General features: G+C 31.1%; 1 protein-coding gene across 2 annotated transcripts in view; it reads right to left on the bottom strand.

Annotated features, from left to right (window-relative positions):
• The window catches only part of znrf3 (zinc and ring finger 3), a 132,828-nt gene that overhangs the window by 16,857 nt on the left and 90,727 nt on the right, over positions 1-25,244 (bottom strand).

Genomic DNA, 25,244 nt, shown 5'->3' with positions numbered 1-25,244 from the left:
TGAGCAACCCTCCACACTCTCTGAAACTCTGTGCCGCTATAATTAAAGTCATTAAGTCCTCAGAAAGCAAAGCTCTGCCATTATGCTGTAATTTCAGCTTGCCTTCTGGCCTTTGGGTTTCCTCAAAGATAAAGGCATACTTTCCTCATTTAGAGTTTACTTGCATGTGGACAGATTTTTTTTATCACCCTTCATTTTCTCTGAAAGTGCCAAGACATTACTAAGGCAAGTCCTCGGTTCTTTAAGAGGAAAAAAAACGAAGAAGAAAATAAGTACAAAACTGCCTGCGTGCTTCTCACAGTCCCTTCAGTGTTTTTTTTTTTTTTTTTTTTTGGGGGTAAAGATTAATACATTATATATTATTAAAGATTTCATTTACATTAAACAGAAGATGAATATAATTTATTTTATTATTAAAACAGTGAAGTAACAAAAATCAGATGATAAATTTAATAATTTTCTTTTAAATGTTTATTATTTAAGATTTAAGTTAAACGAAAAATTAGTATATATTTAAGATTTAAGTTAAACGAAAATGAGAATATATTTATTTTATTAATAAAATATATAGGGTATTGTTATTACTTAATTTAAAATATGAATTTATTTAAGATTTAATGATGTTTTCAAACATAGTTATAATTTATATTATAATATACATATTATTTTAATAATAGTTATTATTATCATGCTTAATGTATTTTGCTTTAAATTTTTAAAAACTTTTTAATTCATGTAATTTTAATTCAGAATTAATTACATTTCATTTCGTAATGCTTTTACAATTGCCTTTTCGTCATTATTACTTTTTTACTTTCTGTATTATTTTATATATATATATATATATATATATATATATATATATATATATATATATATATATATATATATATATATAATTTTATTATTAAAATACTGAAGTAATGAAAATCAGATGGTAAATTTATATATTTTCTTATTTTGAGAATTTTTATTTCATTTATAAATATATTATTATTTATAATATTTATATTTATAATATTTATAATTCTATTACTATTATTTATTTATTAAGCTTATTGTTTAAGATTTAAGTTACATTAAACACACCGGTGTCCTGCATGTTTTAGTTACAACCCCAATTAAACACACCTGAACCAACTAATCAAGATCTTATAGGTGTACTAAAAACTTCCAGGCAGGTGTGTTGAAGGAAGTTGGAGCTAAACTATGCAGGACATCGACCCTCCAGAACCAAGTTTGGACACCCCTGCATTAAACAAAAATTATAATATTTTATTTTATTAATAAAATACATAGGGTATTATTATTGTTTCATTTAAAATATGATTTTATTTAAGATTTAAACAACATTAAACAAAAAATATTCTAATAATAAAATATAGAAGTAACATATCAGATAATGAGTTTAATTATTTTATCACTTTGAGAATATTTATTTTTATTAATAAAATAATAATTATTACTATATTATAAATAATATATATATATATATATATATATATATATATATATATATATATATATATATATATATATATATATATATATATATATATATATATATATATATATATATATATATATATATATATTTAGGATGCAAGTTGCATTAAACAAAAATGAGAATATTTTGCTTTATTAATAAAATATTTAAAGTATTATTATTTTTATTTAAGATTTAAGTTACATGAAACAAAATGAGAGTACTTTGCTTTATTAATAACATATTGAATAACAAAAATCAGATATTGAGTTTGATTACTTTCTCATCTTAAATGATGGTTTTAGTAGTATTGTCAGAAACTGAACTGATATTGTTAATAATCCCTGATGTATATTTCACAATTTATGTTTACACAATGCTCAGCTCACTCTCAACAACACAACAAAGAGTATTTATTAATATTATTTTAGAAACAACATAAACATGCCACACAAATCCTCCTGCCAACAACCTGGAGGCTTTAACTGGAACACACACTTACCTTTATTGGTTACTTTTTGGTCTTATGGACAAAAGAGTCTGTTAAGCAACAACGGCTGTGTTTTACAGCAACCATGAGTACAGCATGTTACAATTTAAAACTATTTTTATGGGTGAAAAAAATGTTTATGAAGCTTATAAAAGTCACACAAAATCACAGCATAAAGCTAGTGCTAAATTAAACTCACTTTCTCTCAGCATCACTCTGAAAGTACATAGAAAATTATACAAGAGAAGCAAAAGAAAATCCAAACTCAACACTCAAAATCACTTAATATGAAACAAAAATAAAGGCTTTTCCTGACATGATTATTTATTAACTTTTACTCTTCAATTTTAATGAATTAACATCTTATATAAAAATACATCTTTCAATTTGCATTATACTACAATGATTATAGTATTTTTTACATTATTAAATGGTAACATTATTTTGTTTGTTTATTATGAGTCTTTTTATAATCATTTTATAGCACTGTTTTTTTCTGTACTATTTTAATTTATTGCATTTTAACTTAAAACCAATTATCAATGCATTTTCCTACTATTTATATATATATATAGTAAATATATTTTATGATATAATTGTAATATTTATTATTTTTATTTAATTTTAATATTTACCATTATTTTTTTATCTATGCCATATTTTGCTATATTTTTCCTTTTTTTAACTTTCATTTTATAGTAATGTAATACATTTAAAAAAACAAAAAAAACTTTTCCAAAATGCCCCTTTGAGCAAATTTTTCTTTCGATAGTCTACAGAACAAACTGTTATTATATAGTATAATTATGTTTTGATAATTATTTTCCATACTGAACGATAACGATTTCGACACAAGTTGTTAATGCTTCCAGATTTAAGTACCCCAACAATGACTGAAGCCACAAAAATTAGAGGGTTCATTAAATGGCACACTTCGGCCAAAAAATTTAGTACATTTCTAATATCAACACACTTTTTATTTATAGGTATCTGTGTTAACTTATTGTTATTTAGTTGACTTTAAAAAATATATATTGTCAATTTTAGTTTTTAGTTTTAGAAGTTTAATAAAACTTTTATTTCCAATTTTATTCAATTACAACCATTTTCACAATTTCTCATATAAGCATATAAAAGGTTTCAATTGCATTTTGTTTATTTTATTTGAAAAGTTAACTTCGCTTACAATAAATATAATAAAAGTTATAAAAACATACCTCCTCCTCCATTTAGTTAAAGCAACAGAAATAGCACAGATTGAACTAGATAACTACAAAGCAATGACATCATGCTTTTTACAGCTAATTAACAATGTTTTATGAAGCCGTTTCACAGAGGAAACATTCACCTGCTAATTAGCCAACTTTAGGGCAGTGCTGTTTAGAAAACACACACACAAACACATGTTCAGGAGAAGAAAGCTGCCATTCATTTCTCTGACTGCTTGCTGTACTGCATTATAATTTTTTTTTTAATTCACAATATTTTCTTGGTAGATGCATTGATTTCTTCAAATGACCAAAACGTCAGCAGTTTTATTTCCAGTCATTTTCTCTGCTCTAACAAAAACTCTCATCACTCCCAGCTCCCGTTGCATAACCAGAAATTACACACAATTACACAGAAATTGCACTGGGAGTGTGTGTGTGTGTGTGTGTGTGTGTATGGGGCACCTAGTAAAGGGACTGACTCTGTCACGAGGCAAATACAAGGCCCAGCAACTGTGAAGCCAAAGAATAACTCACAGGACAGAAAGAGCGGAGCTTAGCGTTCATTTCAACTCACAAATGGACATAATATTACATTTACAGACAGCAGGAAGAGATGCATTTGACGACAAGTTGTGTTTAATTCTTATTACAATCTGTACCTAAAAAGAAACGTTAGCTAAAACTATGACACAGTCACAATGATTAATGTTGCTACAAAACAAAACAAAACAAAAAACACAAAACCAAACAAAAAACAAAAGAATCCTCACGTTTATCAAGAAGCAGCTAGTAGTGTTTCGTTTTTATCACAGCTCTGTCAGCGAGAGTGGTTGAGCTCAAGCGCATCAAATGAAAAGCAAATGGGAAGCATCTTGAAGAGGGCAGGGCATATCAGAACCCAGAGAGCATTCGATTGGCAAGAAGATTTGATGAGAAACTTTTTGGAGCACACCACCTTTTAGATAACCTTATAAATAGCATACAGGTAATGACATGTAAAGATAATAAAAGAAAAAAGAAAAGAGTATATTGACATTTTGCACAGTTAATTTACTAAAAAAGTGATTAAACCAGTTGATTTAATCATTTAGTAAATCACTTTTTAAAAATTTGTAAAATCTAAAGTCACAATTACTATAAATAGTTGCTTTTACCTTTTAGTCAATGGGGACAAAAGATGTTTATATTCAAAATGAAATAGAGTAAAATCACAGTACTCTTATAGATCCGTTTTTTTGTTTTTTTTTTTTACTTCAAATGGTTAATAGCAATCGGTTATCTCAAATGGTTTGAGTTGCCTTAATTTATTAGGTTTTACAGTAGTCAGTTGAGTTCTCATTCATTGGGTTTTACTGTGCTCAAATTGCTTCATTTACTCAAACGGATTAAGCTCACAGTACTTATTAGGATTAGTTTTTGAACTTAAATTGTTTGTTGAAAATGGTTTCCTTAAAAGGTTTGAGTTACTTTAACTTATTGGGTTTTACAGTGTATGAAATATATATATTTAAACTGCCTAAATCCAGTGGACTGACTGGAATTTAATAACATCTTTTGACTGGGTTGTTTCAGCACAAATTTGGTTAAAATATTGACAGATCCAACAGGTGGGTATACATAATTTAACACAAATATTTAGAATAATGAGTGTGTATGGGTGTTTCCCAGTGATGGGTTGCAGCTGGAAGGGCATGTGCTGCGTAAAACATATTTTGGATAAGTTGGCGGTTCAATGTGGAGACCCCAGAATAATAAAGGGACTAAGCCGAAAAGAAAATAAATGAATGATAAATGTCAATGTCTTACAAAAAAAAAAAAACAGAAATATTACTCTGCAAAGTGTACATTGGCCACAATGTTACAGTTATTTACTGCAAAAAACACCCAGTAAAATACCACATACATTCTTTACAGTTCACTACTGTAATATGCACTGCACTGTGGGTCATTTTAAAACTTTTACAGTAACTTACTGCATATTAGGAAGATTGAGACAATTGATAAAAAATAGTCACTGGTTTGGATCTTATTCAAAACTAAATACTAAAAATAAAGGTTTTGCTGTTGAAAAAATTGAATAAATTACAGTAAAAGCACTGTAAAAAAAAATAGTCATACTGAAATTATTGAAATGTTACTTTAAATGTAAAAAAAAACACTTTTAAACACTGTTTTAAAGGGCATTTACCATAAAAAAGAAGTTCTGGTAAGGCCCTTTTGTAAAACACATTTACAGGTAAGTTACTGTATAAGGGCAGTTGTGGCAACTTGAACACAATGAAATGTCTAATAGTATAAAGAAATACATTTTACTGTTATAAACTTTCACTTTCAAATAAAAAAACTAAATGTTTATTAAAAATAAATGTATACATTTTACAACGGTTTATTCTTCCAGAAATTCATTGCCAAATAAAGCAATTTCCCTCGTATGCTAAAATAAATCAAAACTGTCATAAATTGTCCCACTCTACATCTAATAGTCCACCTAAACTAGGCCTAAACAAACATACTTAGCAGTCTTTAGTTACCAGTCCAATGATCTGGTTTCAGACCCTGTTTTGAAAGTGGCCAAATGCTTCCTGCCACTAAAACCCCTTATACATCACTAGCATATTAGCTCTGGTGGACGCCATAAGGGCTTCTTCTCATTCAACAGCTGTGTGTGTGCAGGAACTCAACCAAACGGTGTTGATTTGGAAGAACTGAATGTTCCTCCCCAGATGATACCCACTAGATCAATCAGCGGCGCCTCAATGACAAGACACAATGACTGTGAGAGCGAGCGCTGATGTCATCGAGCGATCTGTGGGAGAAACTCGCTTCATTATTTCATCATTAATACAATGAACTCCAGCTTTGGTTCCCGGCTGTGGCAGCAACTTCCTGAGGGGTCGTAAAAATTGCCCTCTTCTCCATTTATCATCCTCAAGGCTCTTTTCCCCCCTCCTCTGCTCTCTTTCCTTTCTCTGCACTCAAAGATCAGTCAAAAACATGCAGGCACTAATTTAAAGCCCATTGGCTTCCCGCTAACTCAGCTGACTGCAAACTCGTACCTCAGGATGGACGACCGCTAATAAAATTTCCCCCTCTTTTTTCCTTTTTTTCCTGTCTCCCCTCCTTTTTTGGGTGTATGTTTAGTTTTTATACCGGTTTTCTAGCTCTAACCATTCACAGGAAAAGAAACCAATCCTCTTTTTTTTCTCACCCTATTTGAGGTGATGCATGTTGCAAGAGTTTAAAGGGATAGTTCACCCAAAAAGGAAAATGGACTCGCTATTTACTCTCCCTTGAGCGTTTACAAACCTTTATGAGTTGCTTTCCTCTGTTAAAACACAAAAGAAGATATTTTGAAGAGTGATGAAAACCTGCAACCATGACGTCTATAGTAGGAAATACAAATACTATGGAAGTCAATGGTTTCCAGCTTTCTTCAAAATATATATTTAAGAAAACTCAAACTAGTTTGGAACAAGTGATGGTTGAGAAAACAATGCCTATGTTTCCATCAACCAATTTTTAGGCACATTTTGAATATGTGCATAAAAAATTGGTTGATGGAAACGCCATGTTGGGCATTCATTTTGAAAATGTGCATAAAAAAAATAATGTGCATAACTGAGTAGGATAAACATTCGAAAAAGAAAATGTGCATTAACTACAATTGAAACACTTTTACTGAACAAATACCCCTATACGCAGTAATAAAAAGTCATGTGACTGTTATAAGAGATCATGTGATGATACAAATGTGTGTGAATGGGCAAACCAAGCAGCTGAGCACATTGTAAAACATCTTAAATGTTGTTTTAGTCATTTTAAAACACTTTAGCCAATTCTGTATTAGTTTTATTAAATTATTAATGACCTCCAGAGTAGTCGAGCATCTGCGATCTGTGTATCGCACCTTCAAATGCCACCATACATTTATTGCGTGTTGGCATCGTCTTCTGAGACGCATATAATTTATTAAAAAAAGAAAAGATTCACGCATATTTGACGCCAGTTAATCGGGAAGTGACGATTTTACTCTCTTTGACTCGTTGGATGTAAACGCTGCTTTATTCTCATGTCTTTTATGCAATATTACAGTTTGTGCATAAATGTAATTTGCACCTTTGTATGGAAACATAGTAATAAAAATTTTTTTTTCACATGAACCATCCCTTTAACGTTGATATAAACGGCAGTTTCTTAACATTGTACTTTTGTTATTGGACAATTCTGAGTAAAACCATGGGGTTATACATCTAAATATGCCAACTGACGCACTATACAGTGAGAAAGAGAAAAAAACGTATGTGAGCCAAGTAGTGTGTCCAAATTCAAAGTATTCCTTAAACGGAAGGCAAAATAAATGAATGAATAATTAATTAATTAATGACCAATTAATTATTTGTAGCCTACCGTTTAAACTACCTGACCTGCATGGTCATTGTTTTACCCATAAACAAATCATACAGTAAATGAATAAAGGCAAGATACACACATAATTACCACATGTCAATCATTTTTTTCTGCGGGACTCGTGAATAGGCAGTGATCTGTGTCGTTATAATGGCGTCGGTAAAAAAGACGCACAACCAACAGGAACCAGCCAACAGTATCTGAGGTGTTCGCTAAAATGACTAAGTACAAGTGAGTGAAAGATTGAAGCAGTCCTCTGACTGCCTGGACCTGCTGTCTCGAGCGCATGGCTGTGTGTGCGTCTGTGTCTGTGTGGTCACGTGATGTGCATTTTCAGAGGTAGAGAGGAAGGAGGGCTGCTCAGAAATGCTACACGCCACTGTGTATGTCAAATCGTTGTCGTTCTAAAATGCCATTTAAAAACAAAGACAGTGTAAACAGGGCCTGAGTGTGTACTTTTCGCGAGCGGATTTGCAACAGGGGCGGGCAGAGGATTGCGATGCCGGTGTTGTCTATCGGACGAACCGTACGTAATACGTACATAGCAGAGCTTGCAAAACTGTGTTTTTTTTGGCGACAACACGAACGTTGTCAACATAACTCACTGGAAATCCAAAATGCTTACACACCGGCGACTTCATTGAAAGAGGAGAGGGTTTAAGTTCTGTCAACGGGTCTCCTGCGTCTGCCGTTTAACAAGCACTTCAACAAGCCTGTTTTTTTCCCGCTTGGCAAGCCAAGCTGACGTGACATGGGGGCGTGGCAGCATCGACGATTCTATTTTTTGATTCGATAATCGAAATTGAGCATAAATTTCGATCGATTTCGATAAAAAAAAATCAAAATCGTGACACCCCTTCCAGATATTATTCCAACTATTGACAAATACTCCATTCAAATCCTTTTTGGTAAACAGCAGAAAAGCCATAACTGAAAAATGATCCTCCAACAAGGGCTCAGCGTATAGGAATTGTAAAGGAAATACACTGATAAAGAGACTGACTTTAACCTAAGATTTGATTCAAAAAAGTGCAACAAGTACTGGCAAAAATGGTCTGAATATGACACTGTAAACAACCCATATGACAACCGCCTTGTTTTTTGTTTTTATTTCTATTTCCGCCCTTTCTGTCATTTTTTCTAAAAAACAAAAAAGTGATAAAATAAACGTAAGCACTGTAAAAAAAAATGCTGGCTTTCACAATCGTTTTGTGTAGGGAAAACATGAGGAAATTAGGTTAATTTATTCGTTTTTACAAATTGAAGTTATTAAGCTGTTAATTGCTCTGAAAATAAATATTTTCCAGAATGATCAAAAAATGTTCAACTAAATTGAAAATGTTGACAATAAAAGTAATTTTTAGGCGTTATACATTAAGAGAAAAATGTACTTTAATCTTAACTGTAAAAAGGCTGAGCTTCGATTTTAACTGAATCGAAGATAATAAAAAAAATTGGCAAAAAATAAATAAATAAACCTCAAGAATTATGTTTTTTCAGCTCATTTTAAACAAGTAGTTTAAACACACAGAAAAAGAATACATTTGAGTGTTTACTTGGTTTAAAGATTTAGAAGAATTGTATGTAATGTTTTGAATTTTGAGGTGTTGGCGGCTTAAACAACAATGATATTGTTTGTTGCTTCGCTCAGTGAGCCATAACTGTGCTAAAGCTAGTTCTGAGATTAGTCTCAACTAACTGCATCATTAAGCTGTTGAAATGCACTTAATAACAGAAAAGTCTGGTTGTCCAAATTAAATGACTGAAATTCATTGGGTTTTGAGGAGAAAGCTGTGTTCACAGGCTAATTCAAATGCAATTTGAATGCTAAAAAGTTTTCTTTGGGACAACTTAATTTTTTATGTCGAATCCACTTCATTTTGTAAAAAATGATTAAGTCAACTTAAACAATTTGTGTTGGGACAACATAAGGGAATTGTATAGAATCTAGCATTTTTACAGTGTTAGACAAATAAATCAAATAGAATTTTGCTCATGGGCTTTATTTGCCCAAAATAAGTTGACATTACATAAATCAAATCAGTTGAAACGACATGATTCAAATTAGTTGTAAAAAAAAAAACACAATTCAATAGTGTGGAAATGTGTCATAGTGAAATGAAGTTACAGCAATTATTTATTGATTGTAATATCAGTCTCTCTATAAAATAAAAAGGTACATTTTGATTGTAAGCTGACGTCCCAAGTCTGCAAAGATGAGTGAGATGAGATCTTTAAACTCAAACACAAAGAGGCTCTTTGTTAACCACTTTACCATGATAAAACAATAGTCAAGCATCTAAAAAGCTGTCATTGCAGTCACAGCCTGTCCTTGGAGTTGTGAAGGAGAAAAGTGAGGCTAATTGCATTTCTGAGGGACTCAATAATGTCACGTAAACCTTTCAGATGTTTGCTTTTAACTGGATGTGAAATACACTGTACAGTGGAGCATTCAGAGCTTCACCAAAGAAGTCATTATGAAGTGTGTGTGTGTGCTGTGGATTCCCAGTCGGTGATAACTTCATTCAGAGCATTTAATAAGAGAACTGCAGCACGAGGCAAATAAACACACATGCGTAAGTTAGTTTAATAAAGTTAACACTGCAGGCAGACGGCCCGAAGACACAAAGGGCTGCTCAGGGTCACCGAGAGTTTAAAAATGCGCCGTCCCAAAGAGGTCAGAATCTACACTGTCTTACAATCACCAGAACTGCGTTAAAAGCCATTCCACTGAAACACAATTACAAACAATTGAACAACTCAGAACGCAAATAAATCTGCTGACTGAGATTGTCTGACTATATAAATATGAGGCATTCACACAATGCACTCTCTTTAACATCGAGCTTTGCCATGGTAATTTCTAAAGCTAAAATATTTTTCTCTCTTTTTAAATCTCATTTAGTCGTTATTATTATTACAATTATTATTATTACAATTACTATTATTATTATTATTAGTAGTAGTAGTACTAGTAGTAGTAGTAGTAGTAATAGTAGAAGTAGTTGTAGTGATAGTATTGTTATTAGTAGTATTAGTAGTATGCCATGGTTAAAATACACGAATGCAATACACATACGATGTGAAAAATGATTAACAATTTAAAAATGAATTTCTATGAAGCATAAGTGGAACATCAAAAACATTAAGGAATTTAATATAATAAAAAATTATATATCATTATTACTAATTATTATAAATCACCATTACAAATAACAACGACAAAAACAATTAAAAAATATAAATATTATTAACTAAATGCTTATTGTAATTAAATTTGTTATTATTATTGTTATCATATTATAATTAATAATAATAATAATTATAACAACAACAACTATTATTATTATTATACATTTTATATTTTTATTATTTACTTATTATATAAACAAACACCTAAAAAAATTATTATTATTATTATTACTACTACTACTACTACTAATAATAATAATATAATTATAATACTTTTTATATATTATTATTTATTGATTATATAAACAAAGCCAAATAATAATAATTATTATTATTAATATTATTATGCACACACACATACACATACATACATACATATGTACATATATATATATATATATATATATATATATATATATATATATATATATATATATATATATATATATATATATATATATATATATATATATATATATATATATATATATATATATATATAGTCCCTTTATTAATCTGGGGTCGCCACAGTGGAATGAACCGCCAACTTATCCAGCATATGTTTTATGCAGCAGATGCCCTTCCAGCTGCAACCCATCACTGAGAAACATCTATACACACTCATACACATTCACATGCATCCACTACAGATCATTTTTGTTATTATTTTTTTTGTTTTTTATTATTCTACATTTTACATATACTTATATTATTTATTTGATTATTCATTATAAAAACAAACACCCAATAATGATAACAATACTAATTATTATTATTATAATTATTATTATTATTAATAATAATAATAATTTACATTTTATGTACTTTTATTATATATTTAATGATTTATTATTAATAATAAAATGTATTATTATTAACACTCAAATAATATTATTTATTAATATTAACATAATAATTATTATACATTTATTTTTATTTACTTATTATATAAGCAAACACTCAATAATAATACTACTACTAATAATTATTATTATTATACATTTTATATATATTTTTACTATTTATTTACTTATGTAAACAAACACTAATAATAATAATAATAACAATAAAATTATTATTATACATTTTCTATATATTTTTTACTTATTACATAAACAAACCTTCAAGTAATAATAATAATAATGATAATAGTAATAATAATAATAATAATAATAATTATTATTATTATTATTATTCATACTATACATTTTATATAGTTTTTTATTATTTATTTACTTTTTGATTATATAAACAAACACTCCAGAAGAAACTCCAAAAAGTACTGTTGTTCTGAAAAACAAAAAACTTGATCTAATAAATAAATAAATAAATAAATAAAAACGAAACATTTCTGAAAAGCATAATAAGCAGCATTAGCATGTTCACTAATTTATATGTATAAAAAGTCTTTAAATGCATGTGACATAAATAAAAGTGAGCAGGCACTTTAATGGAAGTGGTAAATGATTGAAGTGCGCTGTCTGCGTGATTGAAGAGCATCAGTCAGTGTGGAGTGGCAGATCAGAGCAGTGAATGAGGACACATCAATGCCAATGACTTTAATTAAAGGAGCACGAGCGCTGCCTTCATACCTCTCTAATCTAACCTTCCCTTGAAGTGGCTCTGTGTGTGTGTGTGTGTGTGTGTGTGTGTGTGTGTGTGTGTGTGTGTGTGTGTGTGTGTGTGTGTGTCTTTGTAATGGGATCTGTATTTGACGAGCTGCGTTTCTCCCCGGGCAAACAGAACAGCAGGTTTAGACTCGGCCTCTACAAGACCACAGCGGCTTTCCAGCTCTTCCATTAACCCTTGCAGCAAGGGGATTTTTACATTTACATTTAGCAGACACGCTTGTCCACTGCAGTGACTTATAATTGAGGAGGCATTCAGCGATTCAACGGGAAGAGGATATGCATGCAAAAAGTGTTATACAAAGTAACTTGCATTTTATCATTTTTCCCAGAACACTTCAATCACATACCACACTTTCATACAGGTAAAACAACAAAAGAGGTGTCAATGAATAAATCTATTGGATAAAGTGTGATGACTAGCGATGCACAAATCTTGATGTATTTCTGTTTTATTTACAATGACAAGCAAATTCCAATTTCCAATATTTCCAAACTTGTAATATTTAGCTAAGAAAAGTTATTAAAATATATAGAGGAATGGTTTTGGTGTTGCGGAAGAACAATGGGAAGATATTTTAAAGATGGTCCAACTCTTCCTCTAATGCAATGTAAGGTGCTCCATACAGCTCATTTAACCAATGCCAAATTAGCTGCATTTTTCCCTTAAATAAGCTATGCCTGTGGTCTCCTGCTTTTTTGCAAAAAAAAAAAAAAAAACTTGAGAAATTAAGATGTTTACTTGCAGGATCTCTCAAATCTTTTTACAAGACCTGGAATCCGTTTTTGGGTTATATCAAAGGCTCACCCTGTTCAGTTGATCAGCTCTAATACACAGTAAATCATTGGAAAGAGGAACTATTGACTCAACTCAAAATTTTCTGGGTTTTTTTTTCAATTATTTTTTTTTAACTCTTTTATTGTAAACTTGCTCAATTATTATTATTTATTTTGTATTATTATTTTTGTAACTTCTTTATTATTTTATTTATCATTATTAAAAAAATCATTTGTATTTTTTTTCTCTCAGAGGATGTGTTTGTTTATTATAATTCATATTAAAAAATAAAGTTAACAAATTTTGTTTATTTTATTTTGAGAGGATAGTGGGGGGGGGGGAGAGAGCGAGAGGGAGAGAGAGAGAGAGAGAGAGAGATGAATGATTCATATATAAAATAATGAATAAATAAGTAATGAGTAAACAGGATCATGACGGAGAGGCATACTTAAATGTACATAAAAATGTACATTTCAATGCATCAACACGGTCTGAATAGTATGCAGGATATTGCTAATATGTATTATGTAAAAAATAGCATTATTGTTATTATTATTTTAAATAACAGAATTATTGTTGTTATTATTTTGTTGTTATAATGACTTAATTATTAATATTAACCTATAAAAATTATTCGAATCAAATATGTGGTAGTAAATAGTCCAATAAAATAAATACAAACATGGGTCGATAGACATCCCAATGCTGGAGGTAAACTCACTTCTTACACACCTTTTCTGTGTATAAAAAAATGATAAACAGGACTGGAAAAGTGGACGAGAGAACTTTAAGTTTTGGGTGAACTCTTTAAGTCTTTTGAATATGTCAAGCTGCTCTGATCAACCTATTGTAATGTTTTTAAGTGAATATTAAATTACTGAAAGAGGTGGGGTTTATTTTGTGTTTTTAAGGTATATTTTATATGTTTTAAAAAGTAACTTCAAAGTAAAGTGATTAGTAATCCGATTACTTTTTACATGAAGTGTTCCAGTAGTAATCAGTCATTTGTAATCCATTACTTTTTTTAAAGCAACTAACCCAACACTGGTAGAAAAGTGGGCAGTTTGGTGTTATTCTGGCTGTAGATTAAGAAATTACCATACATCCTGCACATTTTTTCCAACTTTTTGAAACGCACAACTCTGAGTAATCATAAAAATGAGCTGTTTTCAGAAGTGCCTTATGCATACAATCTTTTTATTTTATTTCAAGCCCTCAATGAACTGCAAGATGTACAATGTGTAAATGTATTGAATTGGACACTTTTTTAGGTTCTTGTTTACTAGTGTCCTCACAGGTGAGTGGGTGTGACAAACCACCTGTAGAAAACACACATTCATCTCTCTGACACTTGCACCAGTTTTAAAATGTAAATGTTCTGCTGGATATCTTGTCTGCTGTACATCTTTGCTCCATCTTCAGCGTGTCTGACCTATGTTAGAACTCAATTTCACTTTTTTTTCTGTCCATTATTGCGCAACAGTTCACTAGCAAGTCTGAAACAGAGATCAGCTAAAATTAGTTGAGCATTTGGAGCAAAACAAACCAGTGAATCAGTCCATCTCTAATAGAAACATCCTCTCTCCCTCCAGCAAGTTCATTCTGTTTTTTCTTTCCCTGGTTCTTTCATTCATTCATTCATTCATTCATCTTTCTCAAGGCTGTTTCAGTATGGGAGAGCGAGCAGGAAACAGGAGAAGCTGCTCTTTTGTACGGGCTGCTCCAGAGAGCTGTAATTCAAGCGGCCCACAATCCCTCCCCGCGCTCACACGTCTCACACTTTAACAAGCGTATCTTTCGCCGACACACAAGCCGCGGCTTCGTGCACCTGAGGCGAGCAGGTGTGTGTTAGTCGGAGCCGGGTCTCAGTTTCTTAGCCTGCCGCAGGGAAAGACGGATCGCACATGAGATCTGTTTAACATGTCAATTGTTTCTGCTGGATGGCAGTGAGATTAAACTGAGCGCAAATGGAGACTGAAGGCTCCCGCGGAGATTCCCAGAGGCCCCGCTAATCTCACACGTCCCGTCTCCGGTTTCAAGAGAGATCTAAAAAAAAGTATTTATTGTCAAATTCTTTCATGGCGAAATTAATCGTGAGTTATGCTGTTCACTTTTATACAGCAAGATACTTTTTATGACTGAAATTAGCTTGTGTTTTAGTTCTGTGAAGGAATTTTAGTCAGAGCATCTGAGATGAAGTTAGTTTGGCCAAATTATGTCAACTACTTACTTTTTTGTTGTTGTTGTTGTTTTTAAATGCAGAAGGTATATTAGAAAATGTCTACTAATAGATCAAACCTGGCTACAAATTATGACTTTTTATTTCAATGTATGTTTGATTGAAATTTGTTTCAGTTTTTTATTCCATCTTTCATTTAGTTTAATGTTTTCAAATCTTTTTTTCTCAATATATAATTACATAAAAACATATTTTTATCTAGCTATCTACCCAATCAATAACACCCCACTAATGTCTATCTATATTTGATAAAACATGGCTAAAAATTATGGCTTTTTTAACATTTTAATAACTGTTTTATTTAAAACTATGTTTATTTTTAAATATTCGTTTATTTTATATTATATAGAGTTTTATTAAAATTGAAATTTTTCTCAAATTACATATACATATATATATATATATATATATATATATATATATATATATATATATATATATATATATATATATATATATATATATATATATATATTATTTATTTATTTATTTATTTATTTATTTATTTATTGTTAAATGCAGAAGATATGTTGGAAATTAACTTCAAGGTGTCCAGTGTTTTGGATCTCACTAACTTCTGTCTACAACTGATTAAACATGGCAATAAATTATGGCTTTTTCTTTTAAATATTTGTTTTATTTAGATTATTAATATTTATTTTTTTATATTTAACCATTAATAATAAATATAATAAAAATAGTCTGTGACGCGGTGGTAGAGTGAGTAGCATGTTCACCTAACAGCAAGAAGGTCGCTGGTTTAAGCCATGGCTAGGTCGGTTGGCATTTCTGTGTGGAGTTTGCATGTTCTTCCAGTGTTGGCGTGGGTTTCCTCCGTGTGCTCCGGTTTCCCCCACAGTCCAAAAGACATGTGGTACAGGTGAATTCGGTATGCTTAAATTGACAATAGTGTATGAGTGTGTGTGAATGTGTGTATGGATGTTTCCCAGTGATGGGTTGTGGCTGGATGGGCATCGGCTGCGTAAAAAATATGCTGGATAAGTTGGCGGTCACTCCACTGTGGCGACCCCAGGTTAATAAGGGGACTAAGCCGAAAAGAAAATGAATGGATGAATAATAAAATATATATTTTAAATATTTTTTTCCATCTCTCTGCCAACAATATCAGTCTACCATACCTATCTATTGGACCCCACTGACGTCTGTCTACGATTAATTAAACATGGCTGTAAATTATGGCTTTTTCTTTTGAATATTTGTTTTATTTTTATTTGTTAACTTTAATCGTTTTATAATATTTAACTATTAATAATTAAATATAATAAAAGTATATATTTTAAATATTTTTTCCTCATCTCTCTGCCTACAGTATCTGTCTACCTACCTACCTCCCTATTGAACCCCATTGACGTCTATCTACAATTGATTAAACATGACTATAAATTATGGCTTATTTGAATAATTGTTTTATTAAAAATAGTTTATTTATTTTTTAAACATTTATTACATTTATATTATATATAATTTTATTACATTATTTAATTTTCTTAAAATATTCCATATTATTATTATAATTAATAAATACATTCGTTTTCATATAAAAAATTATCTGAATTTTTCCCCACTGACATCTACCATTACTTTAAAAACTACAGAAAAATAGTAACATCAAAATCGTGGATTTTTAATAGTTTTATTTAAAATTGATTATTTTTCAAATATTAATTAATTTTATATGTAAATATTTAACTTAATTTTTTTCTCTTAAAACATTTCATTATTAATAATAACTAATTTATAATTATTCAAATTAAATATGTAGCTGATTATTTGATTAAAACCATTTCAATAATTGTTTTCATAACTAATATTACATTGCAAACTACAGAACAATAGTAATAATAAATTCATGGATATTTTCATTTTAATATTTTTTATTGTAAATTGTTTATTTTTTGTTCAAATATTTTTTCTTTTTTTATATGCAAGTATTAAATTTTTCCTCAAAACATTTAATTAATAATACTTTAAATATAATAATTAAAATGGTATGTACGTAGCTGATTATTTCTTTAAAACATTTGAAGGATTGTATTTACTAAAACCATTATAAAACTAAAATCATTTTAAAAACAGAACAAAATTGGGAATAAATCCTGAATTTTTATCAAAACTTCAAGTTCAAATCAAACTTTTTCAATAATGAGATATCATGTTTAAGTTTCTGGGCGTACAAAAGATGATGACTTTTTTTCTCACAGCAAAGTACATATGAAGTGACTCTTAGACATGAAATTAATTACCTATTAAAATTTCCTACAACTGAGCTCCTATGACCCCTGTGTAAGCCCTTATTAGCAAATAAAGTAAACACATTAGTACTATTTGAAAATATACCACCCTAGCAACAGTATCTTTACATGGATTTCCAAGGGTGTGAGTTCAAACCCCTGACAAACACCGGTTGATCAGTAAAGATGAGATTGCATTCTGAATTATTAGCCCTCATATATTTTCCCTCCAATTTCAATTTAATGAAAAAGAAGATAGTTTCAGCACACTTCTAAAGTTTTAACTTTTATCTTCGCCATGATGACAGTAAATAATATTTTACTCTATATTGTTTAAGATACAGGTGACGCAGTGGTGCAGTAGGTAGAGCTGTCACCTCACAGCAAGAAGGTTGCTGGGTCGCTGGTTTGAACCTTGGCTCAGTTGGCGTTTCTGTGTGGAGTTTGCATGTTCTCCATGCATTCGCGTGAGTTTCCTCCGGGTGCTCCGGTTTCCCCCACATTCCAAAGACATGCGGTACAGAGGTATTGGGTAGGCTAAATTGTCCATAGTGTAAAAGTGTGTGTGTATGTTTCCCAGAGATGGGTTGCGGCCGGAAGGGCATCTATTGCGTAAAAACTTGCTGCATAAGTTGGCGGTTCATTCCGCTGTGGCGACCACGGATTAATAAAGGGACTAAGCCGAAAAGAAAATGAATGAACGAATGTTCTAGATACTAGTATTCAGCTTAAAGTGTAATTTAAAGGCTTAACTAGTTTAATTAGAACCCTTAGGCAAGTTAGGGTAAATACACAAATCATTAAATAATGATGGTTTGTTCTGTAGACAATTAAAGAAAAAAAAATTGCTTAAGAGGGCTAATAATTTTAAACTTAAAATAATAATAATTTAAAAAAATTAAAATGCTTTTATTCTAGCCAAAATAAAAAAAGGACTTTCTCTAGAAGAAAAAAAATCAGGAAATACAGTAAAAAATTTGCAAATTAATTATGTGCATCAACAATAATTGACTTTCTGTGAACAGTCAATGGGTTTTTCTTCACCTCCCTCTAGTGGTGAAAGTCTATTTCTGTCCTCGCTGTTGTTTTTATTCACCCCCCTTCCCCCATCAAGTCCTCAAACTTCCTCTCAATTAGCAGGTGTGCTAACGCTTTCTTCTCCTTTCTCTCTTTCTGAAGTCACTCACAGCTGACCCGCTCTCACACACACACACACACACACACACACACACACACACACACACACACACACACACACACACACACACACACACACACACACACACACACACACACACACACACACACACACACACACACACACACACACACACACACACACACACACACACACACACCACCCCCATTCCCAGCATAAAAGAGCCTTAAAACTCCAGGATGGAACTTAATCCATGAAAGGAAAAGTGAAGAGAGAAGGAAAGGAAAAAAAAAAAGCCCGCCAAGTGGCCCGGCCCATCCCAGCATGGCAGAGCGTTCAAAGAGAAACACACACGTACTATTCCTGCATCTGGCAGACACAACATTACACGCTCCATTCATCGCAATGCCCTGACATGACGCGCTCTGCCTATTCAGCTCAACCCAGAGTAAGACCAAATAAATCATTCCGATGACAAAGGATTAAAGAAATAATAATTAAGCACAATGAGTTGAAGACATCAAGTATACGAAAAGTATGTAAATTACATTTTCATTTTAAATGACAGAGTTTGAATCAATGGGGATATTTATTTATTTAAATTTCCATGTTATTATTTTGTCAAATATAAATTTATTTTTAGGAATATTTCACTGTTATATTCAAATATTTATTTATTTTTCACATCCCCCTCAATTTGATTTTGCTTAAAATTAGCCTTTTTTTAGTAATTTTATTTTAAAGTAAATATTTTTGTACTATATTTGCATATTTTGAATTATATTGTAATATTTATTTATTTTTTTCATGTTTTTTTATTTAGACTTTAATATAGACTTAATTTTTATTTTAATATACATTTTGCAATATATGTTATTGTTATTGTGTAAATTCTAGTTTAGTTTTAATTGTTTTTATTTTATTTTAAGTTTAATATATACTTTAAGTTGGGTGGCACGGTGTCTCAGTGGTTAGCACTGTCACCTCAAAGAAAGAAGGCTGCTGTTCGAGCCCCAACTGGGTCAGTTGGCATTTCTGTGTTTGCATGTTCTCCCAGTGTTAGCTTGGGTTTCCTCCGGGTGCTCCGGTTTCCCCCACAGTCCAAAGACATACAGGTACAGGTGAATTGGGTAAGCTAAATTGTCCATAGTGTATGTGGCATGAAATGTTTATTTCAGTTTTGGTTATTGATTTAGTTGTAGTATGTTTTATAGTTTTTGTTCATATTTTGAATAATAATTTATTATACTTTTTGAAATAAATTTTATCGTTTCGGCCATCATTATTGTGCAAATTGAATTTTTGTTTTAATCAAATTTCAGTTGTTTTGTTTCTACTTTTTTTCACATGGTGTACCATTAGAGCTGGGCGATATGGCAAAAATCCAATCTTGATACTTATTTTCTATATTGAACGATAACGGTATTTCGACATCAGTTGTTATTGTTCCAAATTTAAAAGAGTACCCCAACAATGACTAAAGACGCATAACATCCTGATTTACATTTAAAATGGCATTTATCCCGATAAATTTTCAATGGCCGAAAATTCAGTACATATATCAACACACTTTGACTCCAATTGTTGCACAATCCTGTTGTGTGATTGGCTCTTAGATCAATATAGAATAAAAAAGTCCAGAGCTTATCATTGTTATTGACAATAAGATTGTTTATCTGACCTATATTTATCCATATAGCATTTATTAAGTTTGAGCAAAGTTTAGTAACTAGCTTATCTAATAAAAAAAACATTATTTTTATTATACAATCACAAATGTAAAATTGCATGAATTAAATTACATTTATTATACATTCAAAAAGGTGGCAACACCAAAGCTCCAAACATGCCAATTTATTAAAACCAAGTGCGATTTTGGGCCTACTGCCTGGATTTTGCCTACCCAAATTCAAAAGCTTCCCAAATCCACATGCAGAAGTGTAAATGCAAAAGTTTGGTATTATTTTAAAGAAAACCATTTGAATTGACATAAAAACACAGTGTAAAGTGACTAAAATAATTGTATATGTTGACTGTGTTATAATAAAAGAGGTGTTTTTTGTAAACTCAAATTTGAAAGTGTACCTTTTAGGTAGGCATGGGACGATAACCATTTTCAAGGAAAAAGTCAAGGTGTTAAGACGCCAAAATGTTTTGTAATATGTTCCTAAGGTAAGATGTTTTTATTTAGATTTTTATTTTTTAATTTTAGGCCAACAGTTTTTCCAGCAGAAAAGATCTCCAAAGATGCGGTTTTAAATTGTGAAAAAATCTGTTTTCGAAACTAATGAAGACAGCAGAAGTCAATGACTCATTTGAATTATTTACCCTGACATGTTTACTGCTCAAAAATATTTTAAATCTTTCACAAAATAAAATATATTGTGTTCAAAGGGGAAAAAGTTTGTTTTGTTACCCAGACATTTAAAAAGAACTTACTTTATTTAGAGTAGCAATTGCAATACCGTGATACTTTTATCCAAGGTTATCATACCGCCAGAATCTAATACCAGCCCATGCCTACTTTTAGGTTCTGTGTGGTCCAGGTTGCTGTAAAATATTTTAGGTGGTTCCTACACAAGTCAGTAATCATGGAAAAAGAAAAAGAAAAATGTCTATATCATAATCTATGCAAAAGTTATTCTATTCTGATTGATGATAGAACAGAACCACTTATTGGGGTGTTGGACCAGTACCGACCTTTAAAATTTAAAGAATGTGAAAGTAAATGATGTCACGTACCCCGGTACCGGGTACATAAGAGTCTAAAAAGGCTGATACGAGGCATGTACCATTTTGAGCACATGGGTCTTTATTACACTGTCTGATGAAGAGTTATGTGCTCGAAACGTTACATGCCTTGTATCAGCCTTTTTCATTTAATAAATTGATTTATTAATGGTTTAAATTTGGCTTAAATTGGTTTAATTTGGCTTTGGTGTTGCCGCCTTTTTAAATATGTATTTTGCAGTTTTTGCTGCTTGGCTGAGCACCCAGTTAAAGTGATGCTTATGCTTATTTACATTTTTTTCATTAAATTACATTTTTAAAATGTATAATTTTATTCATAAAATATTTTAGAAAATGCTTGATTTTCTTTTCAAAATTCCAATGAGCTATCAGTCAAAATGAAGCATGGAATTCTTTTTTTAAATGTGTGATAATTCCATTAGCAATTATTAATGATTTTAAATCTGATTAATACTGTATATATACATTTAAAAAAAAAGGTACATTTCACAACACAACAGCAATAACATACAGCAGGCCAATGCATTTCAGTCATGGCGTTACATCAAGCTGCAAAGGCCGTCTGGAAAAATCCACAGGTGATTTGCTAACTCTTTTTATTTTCATTCTCTTGTAAACACCAAAACAAAACACTTCCTGGGGGAGCTCTTTGAACTGAGACACCGCCGTGACATTTTCCCTGGCGGCTTATCCGTCTCCCTCTCCCTCTCGCTGTTCCTCCAGCTCTTGTCTTAAGCTCCAAGGGTTTCTTTTCTTCTCACTTTTAAATAGAGGGCCAGCACTGTGAAGTCTAATAATGGTCATTTGGCCTGCCATTGAAGGCTGGGTAATTCTGCCAGGCCTCGGCTCGCTTTCAAACACATGGCATTGGGAGCTTCCCAGTGGCCATGGCAACCCGACTCAGTGGGTGATTTCATAGTTGCGAAGGCCAGCCAATGGGAAGAGTTCCTATTCACTTAGAGCAGTCGGCCAATGGGAAGAGGCTGATATCTATAAACAGAGTGGCAGACCAGTGGGAAGAGGCTCCACCTACTAGGAGTAGCTGGATATTGAGAAGAGACCCGCCCATTGAGAGCAACCAGCCAATGGGAAGAGGCTCCGCCCACTGTGAAAAGCTTTGACACCATGCAAAGGAAAGCCCAGTGAGATCATATCAGCAAGTTGAGGCAAATGCAAACATAAAAGAGAAATCCCAGAGCCTTGTCCAATCAGACAAGCTGCAGTTCAAAAACCACAATCCGCACCCCCATTTCACCCCGGCCACTCCTGATGCTTCTACATTTGGGCTGCGCAAGCCTGTGTATGTGTGATTAAAATACCAAACTAAAGTTCAAATGAAAACAAATAAATTAATATAATAATAATAATAATAATATTATTATTAATAATATTAATAGAAAATATAAATAATAATAATAGTATTAATAATAACAATAATAATAATTGAAATCATAAATAACAGCAACAACAACAACAATAATAATAATAATAATACTAAAAATAGAACAAATTAAATTAATAATAATGATAATAGAAAATTGATAATAATAATGATTAATAATTATGTGAAAATAAAAATAACAAATATTAAAAATAATCTTACTAAAAAAGTGAACAAAACCAATTAATAATAAATGAAGAAAAACACAATTTATACCATAAATATATATATATATATATATATATATATATATATATATATATATATATATATATATATATATACATACATACACACACATACACATACACATACATACACATTATTTTCTTTATTATATAATAATTATACTAAAATAAAAATAATTAAAAGTCTATAATGCAGCAAAAATAAAAAGAGATGAAACAAGACGATACATATTCTAAAATAATTAAAAATGTGACTAAAACTATAAAACATACCAAAAATAGTATAACAATAAATAAAACATATTAAACAATTACAGAAAAATACTCATCACCAAAAAGACAACAAAAATTTACTGAAAGTTAAAATAATTTAAAAAGACAACTGAAAATAACAAAAGATAATACAACCAATATGATTTTCTGAGTAAAGTAAAATGAAGACTAACTGTTTGTCTGTTATTTCTTACAAGACGATCATATAACTTATGCCAAGTGAATAACATTCATATACTGTTGTAGCGTGTACAAGTGTAGCATTAAAAATTATCACAATTTCACAATATTACTATGTGTTTTACTATTGTTTTTACAAAAAAAAAGTACATATACACACACACACACACACACACACACACACACACACACACACACACACACACACACACACACACACACACAGACACACACACACACAGGCATGTGGACTGATGCAATAGGAACGGGAAGGCTCAGTATGCGGTCAGAGATGAAAGGATTGAAGCCTCAGCCGGTTTTGCATGTGTCAGAGTGGAGCAGTGTTTGGGGGAAAAAAGGATATCATGCTGGCAAGAAGACAAAAAAAAAGAGAAAGAGAGAGAGAAAGAAAGAGGCAGACCAACAAACAGATCAAGACAGCCTTAGAAAGAGGAGAAACCTGCTGAGAGTGGATGAAGTACATTCACCACAGGAGAAACAACAAATATCTGTGTACTGTACACAAACAGGAGACCAGATTCACTGCATTTACTCATAGAAAGACTGGAAGGATCTCCTTTTTTTGAAAATAAATGTGATAAGAAGCAATTAAATTGATAATTGATTAATAAATAAATCTAGAAAACTTTATAATTTGGTGCTTAAAACACCTCTTTAACAAATAACAAAGTTATCATATTATCCATCTTCTGCCAAACACAAAGATATTTTGAAGAATGTTGGAATGTTAGAATAAATGTTGAAACCATCGTTGGTCCTTATTGACCACCATAGTTTTTTTAAACCCCTACCAAATCTTCGAGGAGGATCATCATTATAGTTTTTTGGTTATCAGCATTCTTTAAAAAAAAAACATATTTTGTGTTCAGACAAATATAAACTTCAGAACAATTTGACGGGCCAATTTTCATTTAAAAACATACAACATAAATAACATGCACAATATACTGACACTGGGGTGACGAAATGATTGAATAAAGTCTTTAATTTTGTTTCATGTGCACAAAGCACTCTCAAAATTGATAATATTTCGATTGATCCACTGAAGACACATTGGGCCGTATCATACACCCTATCATACGCTGTTTAAATAGCAAATGCATTAGCGCTCATTTGTGCGCCCATAGGCGTTTTGGTCTAAAAAGGGAGGCATTCTGAGGCGGACCGCTGGCGCGTTGCTATTTTGAGAAACTATAATAGATTTTTCATTAGACCAAAACTAACCCGGTCTAAACTTCGGCGCAGAGTTGCGCCTCGCTTACACACTGCTTAATACGCACAAGAGAGCAATAGGCAAATATCTTTACATATGAAAAAATTTAAATAATAAGGATATATATAGGATATAATAAGAATAAATATATGATATAAATATAAAGGATTAAAATATTACAAAACATATTATTTTCTAGCCTACATAAATATGAAAAATCACTGCTTTTATGTCTTCTTCATCTCGGTAGGCTTTTTCAGTTCATTCATAACAATTTGCTTTTGTATAATGGTATTATTATTAGTAGCATTATTTATTATATCCATATTTATATT

Source organism: Danio rerio, chromosome 5 (genome assembly GCF_052040795.2).
Source record: "Danio rerio strain M-AB ecotype USA chromosome 5, GRCz13ab, whole genome shotgun sequence".
NCBI lineage: Eukaryota > Metazoa > Chordata > Actinopteri > Cypriniformes > Danionidae > Danio > Danio rerio.
The sequence above is the reverse complement of the archived record's forward strand: the minus strand, read 5'-3'. Positions and strand labels throughout refer to the sequence as shown.